The sequence below is a fragment of the Microtus oregoni genome, unplaced genomic scaffold (assembly GCF_018167655.1).
Source record: "Microtus oregoni isolate MIOR12 unplaced genomic scaffold, Mior012 000000F_ref0000247, whole genome shotgun sequence".
NCBI classification, from domain to species: Eukaryota; Metazoa; Chordata; class Mammalia; order Rodentia; family Cricetidae; genus Microtus; species Microtus oregoni.
In genome coordinates this window covers 37,049,132-37,062,801 of record NW_024543059.1, presented here as the reverse complement: position 1 = coordinate 37,062,801, position 13,670 = coordinate 37,049,132, and the positions used below count along the sequence as shown (strand labels likewise).

The 13,670-nt window shown below is 44.1% G+C and overlaps 1 pseudogene; it reads left to right on the top strand.

Annotated features, from left to right (window-relative positions):
* The first annotated feature begins 8,288 nt into the window (after positions 1–8,288).
* LOC121460481 lies at positions 8,289–12,166 on the top strand (annotated as a pseudogene).
* Positions 12,167–13,670: the final 1,504 nt, after the last annotated feature.

Below are 13,670 nucleotides of genomic sequence, written 5' to 3'. Positions count from 1 at the left end.
CCACACAGGAACAGCTCTGAGCTATACCATGTGGCAGGTGGGGCAGGACTCAACCAGGAACCACCCAGGGACTCTAGCTCCAGGCCAGAATTGCAACTGCTCTGCACCATGTCATGTGCTGAACCACTCCAGAAGGCTTGGTTCTATTGAGGCCTCAAACAATTTTCTATCTGGGTAGATTGAGAAGCCTGCTCTTTCTTCTTTGACTTAAACTGCATTAAAGGAAGCAGCAAAGCTACAAGGAGCCAAGGCAATGGGAACTCGGCAGCCTGGGATTGAGTTTAGTTTTCACTACATCACCTCTGTGCTTTTCTGCCTATTCTATACTCCCATGGGCTGACATCCTGTAGGCTGTACAATAGGTTCTCTTATGCACAGATTCAAAGTCGGTTTTATCTTGTAAGGATTGCAGGCTGCTTGTTTGTCCCAACTGCTGGGCTATCTTAGCCATGAAATAACCACACAGAAATTGTATTAATTAAAACACTGCTTGGCCATTAGCTCTAACTTCTTATTGGCTAACTCTTACATATTAGTTTAAACCATCTCCATTAATCTCTGTATTGCCACGTGACAGTGGCTTACCAGAGATTCTAACCAGCATTCATCTCAGACGGAGGATCCATGGCTTCTCTTTGACTTTGCTTTCTTACTCCCAGCATTCAGTTCTGTCTACTGTGCCTACCTAAGTTGTGCCCTTTCAAAAGGTTAAGGAAGTTTCTTTATTCCTTAACCAATGAAAGCAACACACAAAGAGAAGGAACTCCTACACCAGGTTTAGGCCAATGGAAATGGTGGTGAGTTTGAGGGAGGAAACAGATCAGCATTCTTAACCTCTTCAACTACCTCCTATGTTGTTCCAGGTGGGTGGTAGCTCCCAAAAGGCTGCAGCTTCTTTCTGGAAGTTTCTTCCACAGTCATGACCACAGCTCCAGCTCTACTCTTGAAATTTCTGCCAACCACAAGGGCCTTGTTCAGCATCCAGATCAGTCTTGGTAGTGCCTGAGCACTGCAGTGTTTCTGTTGTTTTCATTAGCTGGGGAAGTCTGGGCTCCCAAGGTTTCAAAGGTGTGCCTCCTAGACTATCCCCCTGCCTGAAGACACTGGCCTGCCTCCAGAAATGGCTGTGAAGTGGTGAGGGCCATTGCTCAAGTGTTAGGGCACTTTTCTCTTATACACAAAATGCTGGGTTAGATCCCCCACACTGCATGGACCAGGTAACGTCCCAGCACTCAGGAGGTAGAGGCAGGAGCCTCCACCACACAGTTCAGTAGTTTTCAGCCTTCCCAGTGATGTGACCTATGATATACTCCCTCACACTGTGCCATCCCGGTCCTGAAAAAATTTCCTTGTTACTTCACAAATGAAAATTTACTACTGAAATGAATTATAGTATAAATATCTGTGTTTTTAATCAGCTTGGTTATGAACCCAGGTAGAGAATCCCAGATAGTAAATTCAAGGACAATGTGAAATAACATGAGAACTTGTCTGAAACCCAAAACCAAACCAAAAATGTTCCCTCCTCTACCCAAAGACAGAGACCTCCCCGTCAGGTACCCTCAGGCCCTCTGACACAGGATAAATGGGGTGATTTTCTCTAGTGCCCTTAGGCTTCACTGCTCTGAGACTCAGACACCTCCCACACCATTGGTTGTGTCCAAGACCCAGATTCTTCTGCTCCTCAGTGACCACAGAATGGCAGGACAGTTGTCCTCTGTAGGGTTGCCTTAAGAGAATGACATGCGGGAAAGATTGGTCAAGGTTTTCCATAAGGCCTAAAAGTTGTTTCTGTCGCTGGTTGCATCAATTCTGAACTATGCTTGGTGTCCACAGGGAGTCACTGGGGATCCATGGGGACATATTACAGCCTGCCATTTTCCACTGCATGGTGAACATTCCCGACGATCTAGAGGGAAGAGAGCAGAGATGCCCAAGCCTAAGTTCTCCAGGGACACCTGCCCCAGGATTTGGTGGGCAGATGCCAGAGAAGTCGCCATTCGGGATCTTATTATCTGTTTTGTTTACTTTGCTTTTCCCTGCATACAACACTGAAGGGTGAAGCTACCTGTGGCCTCCAGGAGAACAGGCACCATGCCCACAGGATGCCACCTGATCTCCTTCACCATCAGTGCTGCCATCAGGAGCTGCACTTAGGCAGCTGTGGCCCAACGGCAAAATGGCAAGTGGTTGACATCCACTGGGCATTGACCCATGGCTTCCACCTGTACCTGGAAATTTGGGGCTTAAAGCTGTGTGACACCACACTTGATTAAAGAATCTGGGATTAAGTGTGAAAAGTTGGAAATTGTTTTTTTATTAATAAACAATATATTTTAAACAATAGTGAACATAAACAATGGATAAACGTGGAAAATTATGGTACTAATAACAAGAATAAATAACATCAAGATAGCAAAACCAAAACCGAATTAACCATAAACTAAAATCTAAAACAAAAATCAAACAAAAATAAAGCTATTTAACATTTCTCACTGCATATTGATAGTACCTACTACACAATAGTGAATATAAACAATGGATAAACTTGGAAAATTATGGTACTAATAACAAGAATAAATAACAGCAAAATAGCAAAACCAAAACCAAATGAACCATAAACAAAATTCCAAAACAAAAAACAAACAAAAATAAAGCCAATTAGCATTTACCACTGCATATTGATAGCACCTACTACACCCACTACAGGCAAGTGCTTGCCTTGTGAAATGCTAGTGAGGTAGTCACAATTTTGATGGCCTCTTCAAGATTACTGGGTCCATTCCACATAGGAGCTTCTATGTCATGTTACCCCAAGGCAGAGTCCACTTGCTGGTAAATGAAGTCTTCTGAGTAATGTTTGTCTCAGGATATATTTTTGATGTGTTCTTCTCTTCTCATGAATGGAGTCAGCAGACACAAGGATCATATTAAGGGTGATCAGCTGGAGGTGAGCTGGAATTTCCCTCACTGGGGTGTTCACACGTAAAGGTGGTGTCTTTTTATCTTGATCCTAATGTGAAGAACATGTGTAGAAGGTGTTTGTGGCTTACTTTGGCTTCCTCAGGTCTCTCAAGTGGTATGATCAAAAAAAAATAATAATAATCTAGGCACAGAAGCAAACATGCTAGGTCACTGGCTAGGCAAAATCAGAACCTATGACACAAGGGTAAACAAAATTGAAGAAGAATATGTGTCCTTAGAATTCAGTATTGCTGTGGATGGGACTCAGCACCTAGTTCTTCCTGGAGATCCTTCTGCTGGTGGCTCTCGTCCTGGGCAGTGGCCTGTTCCAGATGAATTTGTGGAGTTTTAGACCTGGAAGAGAAAAGCAGTTAAGAAAAACAGGCCAGTGGGGACCTGCCACGTTAGCTGAAGATGGTTCCTCAATCCACCTCAGCTCTGCTGGACAGTGAATTTAATCTTGTGACTAATGTCATTGTTGGTACTCACACGGATTAAGATCCCAGAGTGATGGGCCTAAAACTTATCTCAGTCTTAAACACAAATGATAATTTCAAATAAACACTGTTGGTGTCCATTCTACTAGAAAGAATAGGGTATTCTTCTATAGTTCAGGGATTTCATTTTGAAAACAGCAACAGCATATTGACACTATAGTCAACAGCACATGAGAAATGCATGAGTTGTACATGAGCTATTTATAATTTTATAGATAGCCGTAAACTGCCTGCATCTTAGGTCCCTGTAAAGGGCGTGAGGCTAGCTCAGTCCTCATGCCCAGAAGGAACCTTGAACATGAACAACATGCAGATAGAGCCTGTCGTGCTAGAGCAGCGTTTCCTGTGATGTGTGCCTGAGAACTTTGTCCCTGTCGGGGCTCTGGGACCAAATAGAAACTGGTCCTTTCCTAGGAACTAGATCTGGGAATCTGCATCCTGGCTTTGGGAGTCGGTTACAGAACACACCCGAGAAGGTTCTGATCTTCCCTACAGACGAGTATCTGCCTAGGTTCATCCTGGGAAGTCCTTAACCAATTCTATCCAGAGAGAACTTTTCACAGGAAGTTGGCAAATGTTACACAGAGCAGTGTTAAAGATGGAAATCTCTGATCTACATTGGATATTTCTAAATAAAACATGAATTTTACCCCACCCATTGTTGCATAACGTTTAACCAAATATCTTGGAAGGCCATAACAAGCATCTCTCTGTGAGTTCAGGGAAAGCCTTGGGAGAACTCAGTTTTCAGAAGGGAGGTATAGAGACTATATTCTACAGACACACTGAGTATCAAACACAATATATACTGGCCAGAATTTCTTGTTGACTGGACCAGCTCAGTTCTCTGAGGTCTTCTTTTCCCTGCTCTAGCTTGTAGCCTCAGAGATGGACAGAATTGATATTGTCCCCACGTCCATGGGATCCCCTTGACTCTACCTCCTCTCCCCAGTCTGGGCTCCTACCTCATCTGAGAGACCTGAAAGTGATGCTGCAGCTTTTGGACCAAGTGCTTTTCCTGTATGACCATTTCCCTCTGCTTCTGCAGGAACTGAAAGCTTTCTTCCAATCTCTTGAGCTCCTGTTTAAGAGAAAATTGTGTTCTTTGTTGAGGGTTATAGACAGTCATACATATCTAAGCACAGAGTGAGGATCCCATTAACTTGCTGGTCAGCTAGACAGGTTAACAAAAGCATCTGGAGAAGTAAGAAACCCCAGTTTGTGGGAGAGACTGACTTGAACACAGTGGTCTGCGCTAGAAAATGCACATGTTTAGTGCACCCCAACACCCATATCCTTATACTACACATACACACACACACACATGCAAACACACTTGTGTGCAATCACACTCAAAACCCACAAGGAGTGCATGTTAACGAAAGAGACATCACAGAAAGAAACATCATGGTCAATGAACAGTTGAGTTTAAAATAACCACACCAGTTTTTTTCAGAAAAGTCTCACAACTCAGGCATAATTCCTCAGAGACTAAAATTATTGTGGGAAAAGTGATTGGCTTAGACAGACTACATTGAGCTGCTTGGAGAAATTCTTCTGCTTTAGGACCAAATCTCCCACCTTCCACCACCAACTTGTCAAAAGCCCCGAGAAGGTCATCCAGTCATCCATACATTATATCTGCTGGATGGGAGAACTGTCCAGCACCACGACTAGAAATCAGGGCTGACAAGATGCTACTCAGGATTCTGTCTCTGTGAACCAAGAATTCAGAGAAAGCAAAGAGAACATTGGGATGCAGGCAGAAAAGAGAAGCCCACAGGCCACACAAACCCATGAGTATGAGAAGCACTCTTTTGGCACTGGCACAAGGATATCCACCGTGTAAACTGCTTCCCACCTGTGACCAAGCATGAACCCTGCCAATCAAAGAGCCTTAGGACCCAGAACCCACTTACACTAAACTCTGTTTCTAGAAAACTACCGATCATAAATACATGTACATTTTTGATATATTATTGAACCATCTTCTTTACTAAATTGCAGCTTCAAGGAGAGCAGAAAGGAAGGCTTGCCCATATTTCATTCCTCCATAAGACAAAAGCTTCCCAGAAGTCCTTGTGCATGGACACTGAAGGGAATGTTTGGAATATATGAGGTCCGTGGCTGGAAGGGAGTATGGGTGAGTAAGCTGATGTGTTAAACACTGGTAATTAGATGGGTAGAGAGGCAGTTAAATGGGCAAATGATGCCAGAACTTAGCCTGACTTGTAGCCGGCCCCTACCTGTTGTTGCTGGATTTTGAGGTAACTGATCTCTTCGTCTTGGTCATTAAGGATCAATTTCAAATCCTCCAGGTGGTACTTCAGCACGGTCCAATCATTCTGCAGTTTCCTTTCCTCCTGCCTCAGCTCGTCCACCTTCTTCTTTAGCTGAGTCCTTTCCATCAGTAGTCGGCTGTGCAGATCCCTGCAGACAAACTCTGCATAGTAAGGCCCTGCAGGCCTCCTCCTGCTACCCCTAATTTCCTGAAACCGGCACCCCAAAAGAACTCATGTTTCCTGCAATACATAGCCAAGAGTCTGATAGATTCATGACAACTACACTCTGGAACCCAAATGAGAGAACACGTAATGCTAGAAATTATCAAACTGTAATGAAAACCCCTACACCTAAAAGGATCCATGTCACTTCAGTAGAAGGAGTAGTTCCCCAGCTGGCCTAACTCTCTATGGTAATGGGGAAACATCAGCATGTAGTGGCAAACACCCTCAAAGTGAAGACAAGTTGCCCAAAGTGAGCATATTCTATCTACACTTCCTCAACACCCAAACATGTAAAGAATGGGCCTGAGCTCCAGAAGTTCAAGGCTGTCTGACATTCCCCTGAGGCTGTAAAGACCTTTTCTATCTACAGGCTCCTGAGTCCTTAGGACAATGGTGGCAGGGGCTAACAGTCTCTTTCACACTTAGCAAAACTGAGTCCAAAAGACACAAGTTCAAGAGCTGTTTGCTAAGAAACAAAAAGTCTAGAACCAGAGTTGTGGACACTCCTTCCACAGAAAAAGGAATTCAAAGATGGCCATTTTAACAGTTTTGTGAACCATGTCGAGAAGGATACTTACCGATAGAAGACTGTTTCCTTCCTCAGCTCCTTGAAATTCTCTAAGGTCTCAGTGTTCTCTTTCTCGAAATTGTTTAGCTCCATCATAATCTGTTTGTGATCCAACTTTCCATTCTCATACAAAGCATTTGAATTTTGGTTCTTGTAGGGACTAGAAAACGTAAGAAAAGAACCCATGAACATAGACTTCAATGATCACAGGAGCTCAAGTCATATGCTGATCTACCCTATGCCAGTGGATGTAAGATTTTCTTTCCTATGTACTGGGACATCCTTGTAGTTTTATACTTGTTATTCTGTCCCCCAGGAAAGCAGAAGTTCCATGTGAGATGGGGAGTGCCCTGACTGCATGACCTCACTGAATAGGACTAGAAAGTCAGTCTAGTTCTCTATGCTACCAGGAGTCTTGGTCACATGTCTCCATATACCAGACATTGCAATGACATTTCTCCTGTTTCAGAACACTGATTCTGGGTCCTGGTTGACAATCACTGAAGAGTTAGAGCACATCATTCTGGTTTGGAGTCTTAAGAGAAGGGGAGTGATATAAACTCCCCTAGGGATTCCTAGGTGCCACCATGGTGAGCATGTAGGACACAAGCAGTCTTGCTTTAAGTGGGGCTCCCAGGGCTCAGCACTGGCATCTTCTGGACAGTGGGAGGACATCATGAGTAACCACCACAGATCACTGGCTCCCAGAGTTTAGGAACTCACAAACCTCCTCATGTGTGTGTGCACAAATGTTTACATGAGAGAGTGAGAGAGAAATGGCGAGCTATAGAAATGCATAGAGTGAGAGCATCGCCCATTGGATGCTAAAGATATGCACAGAGCTCTATTGTCTAAGAGTACAATAGACAAAACTAGAGAGAAGCTGTGATGAGCCCCAGCACTTCCAGTTAGACACTGAGATGTCCCAAGTCAAACCAGCGCCATCTAGCTGCTACCAGAGGCTTTAGGCACACAAGCACATGCAGGGAAAGTAGAGACTCACCACAAACTAAGAGAAGGTAGTTATATCTCATGCAAGCCACCTTTGCACGTCATCCCATATCCAAATACATGCTAGGAACTACACAGTACTGGCCTAAATCCCTGAGTTGTGTGATTAGGACCACAAGCCCTGCTTTTCATTTGGAGAGAGCAGAAAAGTTAGAGGCCACATCTCATTCTCCCTCACATTTCATGTCTGTCTCTCCCCTGAGAAGAATTTAGGAATGAGGTTTGGAAAAGCCTCCTAGAAACCAAGACCTTCAAAGACAGAAGGTGAGGTTGACATTGCCTACAGCCACATGAAGTCTGAAACAATGGATACCTATTGTCCTTGGTGCCTTCAGTGAGGATCATCAGCTGGTCTTTCAGGTCATTTCTTTCCCTGGTCATCAGTTGCAGCTCCGTGGTCAGCCTCTCCTCTTCCTTCTTTATCTGCTTCTTGTTTAGGAGCACTGGGTGGGATGCTGGCTCCTTAGAGGATTCTGTGTGTAGGTAGTAAAGAGGTAAAATTGTATAGCAAAAAGGCACAGGAGATTGACAGAATCCCAAAGAGAAAATTATATTGCAAGCCAGTAACAATTAAAATATTTAGGCCCGGTTGACAGCCCCCCTTTGTGCATCTGAAATCTCCCATCACTCTAGAGACGTGGCTATGTAAGCAGCCAGGGTTTTCCTCTGTCTTCCTATAATTCTTCAGGAGACTACTGAGACCATCTCTTCAGGAATATTCACAGAAGAATAGAATGCAGCATGGTCCAGAGTCCTGAAGCCTGCTTTGATTTAGAAGCAAGGACAAAAATGGCAGAGGGCAGAGGCACTCAGGTGTTAGGAAGAGGTGAGTTCTCATTGCTGGTTACTAATGGCCCATGACTGTGTCTTGGAAAGTCAGGCAGGGCCCCATCATGGTCAAGAGACTCACCCAGTTTCCCACTGACAGCCCAGATCATTGAATCTGACACTCAGTCGCCATTCTCTGCCCTGGTCCCATAACTCTGACAGATGTTTAGTCACCCTGTGATCTAACAGCCAACCTCAACTGCTGATTCAGATCCCTAAGGGGGTCACTGTCAGGGAAAGGAGGTCAGAGGAATTATGCTGAGCAGACTGCTGAACACTCTGAGGATGAAAGGTCTTGGCCAGGTGCACATTTGTCTCCGTGGGAACAGTGTTAGACAGCAACTGAACCTAAAGGCAACTACTACAGGTGTAGTGTAGTGATGTCTGACCAAATACGGGGGCACATTAGTCCGTCCCAGCCTCCTGCTGGTTTCTTTCTACTCTAACATTGAACCCCAAACTACAGTAAAGGTAAGAACTAAGTGGTGGTCCCAGTACAACAGCCTTGGCCTTCTCAGTCTTTGGCTTAGGAGATGGACAAACTAATGTCTGGGATTCCTTATCTTTCAGGAAGTATGATAATCAGTTATGTCCATTTTCTCTTCTGAAGCTCCAGCTACTCCTCCCCATTACTGGAAATTCCACCTCAAGTGCACTTCCTTCAGAAATCTGACCTTCTCCTGCCCATGACTCACTTGGCCTTTTCCAGAAGTGAACGGCAGCTTCCTTCTGCCTCTCTCTGGTCTTTGGACCTTCTCCATTCAGTCTCCCAAATACGTGATGCCTCAGTCTTGAGAACATGACTGATGCTCTACCCTCTAGGGTTGAGGAATGTCCTAATGGCAGTTGGTGTTGCTACAACAAAGTGACATCACGGGATTCCTAGAGATCTCCAGGATACAATGGAATGTCCAGAGATGGGACCGCTGATGTCATGGCTAACAGCCATCGCCACTCTGCTAACTAGCTTTCCTGAACTGACAAGAAGCTTAGCTTACCTTTCCAGGAACCTTTCTGGGAACACAGAGGAAGCCATTCAGCTCCTCCCCTTCTAAACCCGGTGTCCCCTTCACTTGACTGGAAGACCCATAACTTTTCCCATGTTAGTTAGTTCCCATTTTGAGAACTAAGCTAATATTTCAAAAGATTGCTGAGGTATGCCTCATTCCTCCTTAAAACCCTCTTTTCATCAATATGAGGAATTAAATATTCCCAAAAATCTACTTTAAGATGAACATAAATGATGAAAGTTCACCTTCCTCAATTCAGTGTTAGAAAGCACATTAAGGAAAAATCTGTAGGCTTTTTACAGTGTGAGCCTTGAGAGAAGGGTGCAGTCATGGAAGCCACACGCTTAACTTTAGGAAATTGCCCCTGGATTACTAAGGATATAGAGAACGAACCCACCAGGGTGTTGGCAACAGTGTGATGATCAATTGGCAGAAGAATATAACATAGTGGGTCCAGTAGTAGAAGAAAAATGCAGGACAGTTGCAGGCCTTGGTGAGTTACAGTGAAATTCTGGATAGCAGGAAAATACACTCAACAGAACTAGACATACCTCAGTTGACAGAGTGGCTGACTAGCATGTAGCAAGTCCTGGGTTCAATGACCGCTGCTGTCCTCACTGGCCTCGGTGGCCTCACTTGTAAATTCAGTACCTGTGAAGTAGAAGCAAGATGTCCTAAGCTCAAGTTGAACCTGCAAAGTCAGTGTGAGGACAGCATGGGAGACATGAGACCCTGTCTCAACAAATAAAACACTAATCTACCCTACCTCCAAGGCCATACCTAACAATCCTTTCTGATTATTTTACAAAGAAGCAAAAAAGTAATCAAATGGAATAAAGAATGTATATTTAAGAAGAAAGTGTGGAATATCTACACATTAGAGTACTATGCGGTGGTAAAAAACAGTGACTTCTTGAATTTTGCATGCAAATGGATGGAAATAGAAAACACTATCCTGAGTGAGGTAACCCAGACCCAAAAAGATGAATATGGGATGTACTCACTCATAATTGGTTTCTAGCCATAAATAAGGGTCACGGAGTCTACAATTGGTGATCCTAAAGAAGCTAAGTAAGAAGTTGAACCAAAGGAAAAACATATAGTTATCCTCTTGACTATGGGAAGTAGACATAATTGCCGGGGAGAAAATTGGGATCTTGGGGGTGGGGTGGGAAGGGAGTAAGGGGAGATGGGGAGAGAAAAGGGAGAAGGGGAGGATGGGGGGAACTTGGGGGAAAAGGAGGATTGGGATAAAGGAAGGTAGGATAGGGGAGCACGGAAGCACAATTCTTAGTTAAGGGAGCCACCTTAGGGTTGACAAGAGACTTGAACCTAGAGTGGCTCCCAGGAGCACAAGGCGAGGTCCCCAGTTAGTTCCTTGGGCAGCTGAGGATAGGGAACCGGAAATGACCCTAGCCTATAGCAATACTGACGAATATCTTGCATATCATCATAGAACCTTCATCTGGTGATGGATGGAGATAGAGACAGAGATCCACACTGGTGCATTGGACTGAGCTCCCAAGGTCCCAATGAGGAGCAGAAGGAGGGAGAACATGAGCAAAGAAGTCAGGACCACGAGGGGTGCACCCACCCACTGAGACAGTGGAGCTGATCTATTGGGAGCTCACCAAGGCCAGCTGGACTGTGACCGAAAAAGAATGGGATAAAACTGGACTCTCTGAGCATGGCGAACAATGAGGGCTGATGAGAAGCCAAGGATAATGGCACACTGTTTTGATTCTATTCAATGTGCTGGCTTTGTGGGAGCCTAGCCAGTTTGGATGTTCACCTTCCTAGATATGGACAGAAGGGGGAGGACCTAGGACTTACCACAGGGCAGGGAACCCTGACTGCTCTTTGGACTCGAGAGGGAGGGGGAGAGGAGTGGGAGGAGGGGAGAAGAATGGGAGGCGGGTGAGAAGGGTGGTAGGAGTGGGAGGGAAATGGGAGGCTGGGAGGAGGTGGAAACTTGTTTATTTTCTTCCTTTTCTCAATAAAAAAAATTAAAAAAAAGAAAAGTAATAAAATAAAAAAGCAGAATTGTGAGGTAGATCTGAAGCTAGTGGATGATCTCTCCGGAATTAATCTGCTTGCTGCCTTTATAGGCATTACTTCTTCCATTCAATCCCCAGGAGTCAAAACTAAGTTCAGGGACAGGGAGAACCGAAGGTCTCATTCACTCATCCTGGTGGATGATGGCTGCATCAGAAAGACAACATTGATAATTGTCACTTGATGGGCAACTTTGAGAAGAAGTATGTAGTAAGGTTCACCCTTGTGTTCCATATCAACAGAGGAGCTATCAAGTTTGATGTGTGAGACACAGCTGGCCAGGAGAAGTTTGGGGCCTGTAGGATGGCCACTGCCTCCAAGCCTAGTATTCCATTATAATGTTTGCTGTGAGAACAAGATTTACTTGTGAAAACAAACCTAATTGGCATAGATAATAGGTATATGTGAGTGAAAATATCCCCATTGTGTTGTGTGGCTACAATATGTCTATTCAAGAGGAAAATGAACGCATAATTTCTTGTCTTCCATTTAAGGAAAAATCTTAAATTCAGAGACATTTCTGCTTAAGTAAGGACAACTTTGAAAAGCCCTTTTTCTGGCAAGCCAAAAAGCTCACTGGAGATCCTAACTTGGAGTTTGTTGTCATGCCTGCTCTTGCCCCACCCCATGTGAGCTGGTTATGGACCAGCTTTGGCAGCACAGTGCACCTATGATTTAGAGGTTGCTCAAATGTCTGCCCTCCAGGATGAGGATGATGACCTGTGAGAAATTGGGGATGGACACCTGCATCCTCAGAGGTCCAGCTTTGCAGCCAACTGTCCTGTGATGTCCCTGTGTGCCAGCTCACATGGCTATGCAGAATGCGTGATTTTCTTGGATGCTGAAGTAGATGAATGGGCTCCAGAGTAAATTTGAAAGTTAGAACAAACCTTAGCTTTGTTTAGATTGAATAAAACTATGTGGAATACAGATGTTTACTTCCTGAACTTCAATGATAAGGCTGTGTGGTCACAATGAAATATTCAGTGGTGAGATCTTGTTTGTTACTCTCATCCCTATTCCCGTTTTTTAGAAAGATAAAAATGTTTAAAATAATCCTAAAAAAATGGAAAAAGTCGGATCTCTATTGGTGAAATATGTCTTTAATCACAGTACTCGAAAAAAAGGGGGGGGTAGATCTCTGTGAGGTCAAGGCCAGTCTGGTCTACAGTGTGAGTGCCAGGACAGCCAAGGTAAATGGTGAGAGCCTGTCCCCTAAATAAATAAAGAAAGAAATAGGAGAAACGTAAGCTACGATATAGGGGCGGTTTGAGCTGTGTTGAATCGAAATTTGAAGGTGTTAATGCTAAAATGGTTTCTATCATTTTGATAAAAGGTTATAGGAACTCAAATCTCAGAAGCAGAAATCAGAATACCTAAGTTTCTGGGTGATACTTTCTGTCTCCAAATAGGCTGAAAGGAAATCAAAAAGGAAGATACTGTAGGTATTTTTACTCAGAATTTTACCAGAAGAGAACCCCAACATTTGATTTCTCAGCAACATTTTCCTAAAGGAAAGGAGTTCATAATGTATTTAGAATGCTTCTGGTTCGTTCCAGGCCTGTTGTGTTAAGTGTCTGGTCACATGTTTGAACACATAGTCCCCAGCTGGGGGCACTGTTTTGAAAGGATGCAGCACCTCTGGGAACATACTAAGGGAAGTGGGTCACTGGGCCAGCATTAAGGCTTTATAGCCCTGCCCCACTTCCTGTCTGTGTTCTTTGGAGTGCGGCTGCCCTGTGGCCAGATGACTGTATGTCCACCATCATGCCTCCCCCAGGAACCTTCAGTCACAGTTAAGTCTCCCTTTCGTAAGCTGCTCTTCATGAAAAGTAGCGAATATAAGCTCTTTGTGTGTTTTGCATGTTTGCAGAGCATCACCTGAGATGGAAAATATAAAAGACAAGGTTGAAAGCTATGCGATTTCTCAGGTTGTTATTAGGATAGAGCAGTGCTTCAGAACCTAGGGTTCAAATAAACTTTTCACATGGGTCACCAAAGGCCATACAAACATAGATAAATTTACATTAAAATTCATAGCATTAGCAAAATTACAGGTATGAAGAAGCAAAGAATATAATGTTCTGGTTGGGTGTGACCATAGTATTAGCAACTGTATTAAGGGTTACTGCATTAGGAAGGTTGAGGACCACTGGGATAGAGTGACCTCTAACTGAGAGCTGCCTCAGACAGGCACCAGTTCCAGGGGACAGCAGGAAGTTTCAGGTGA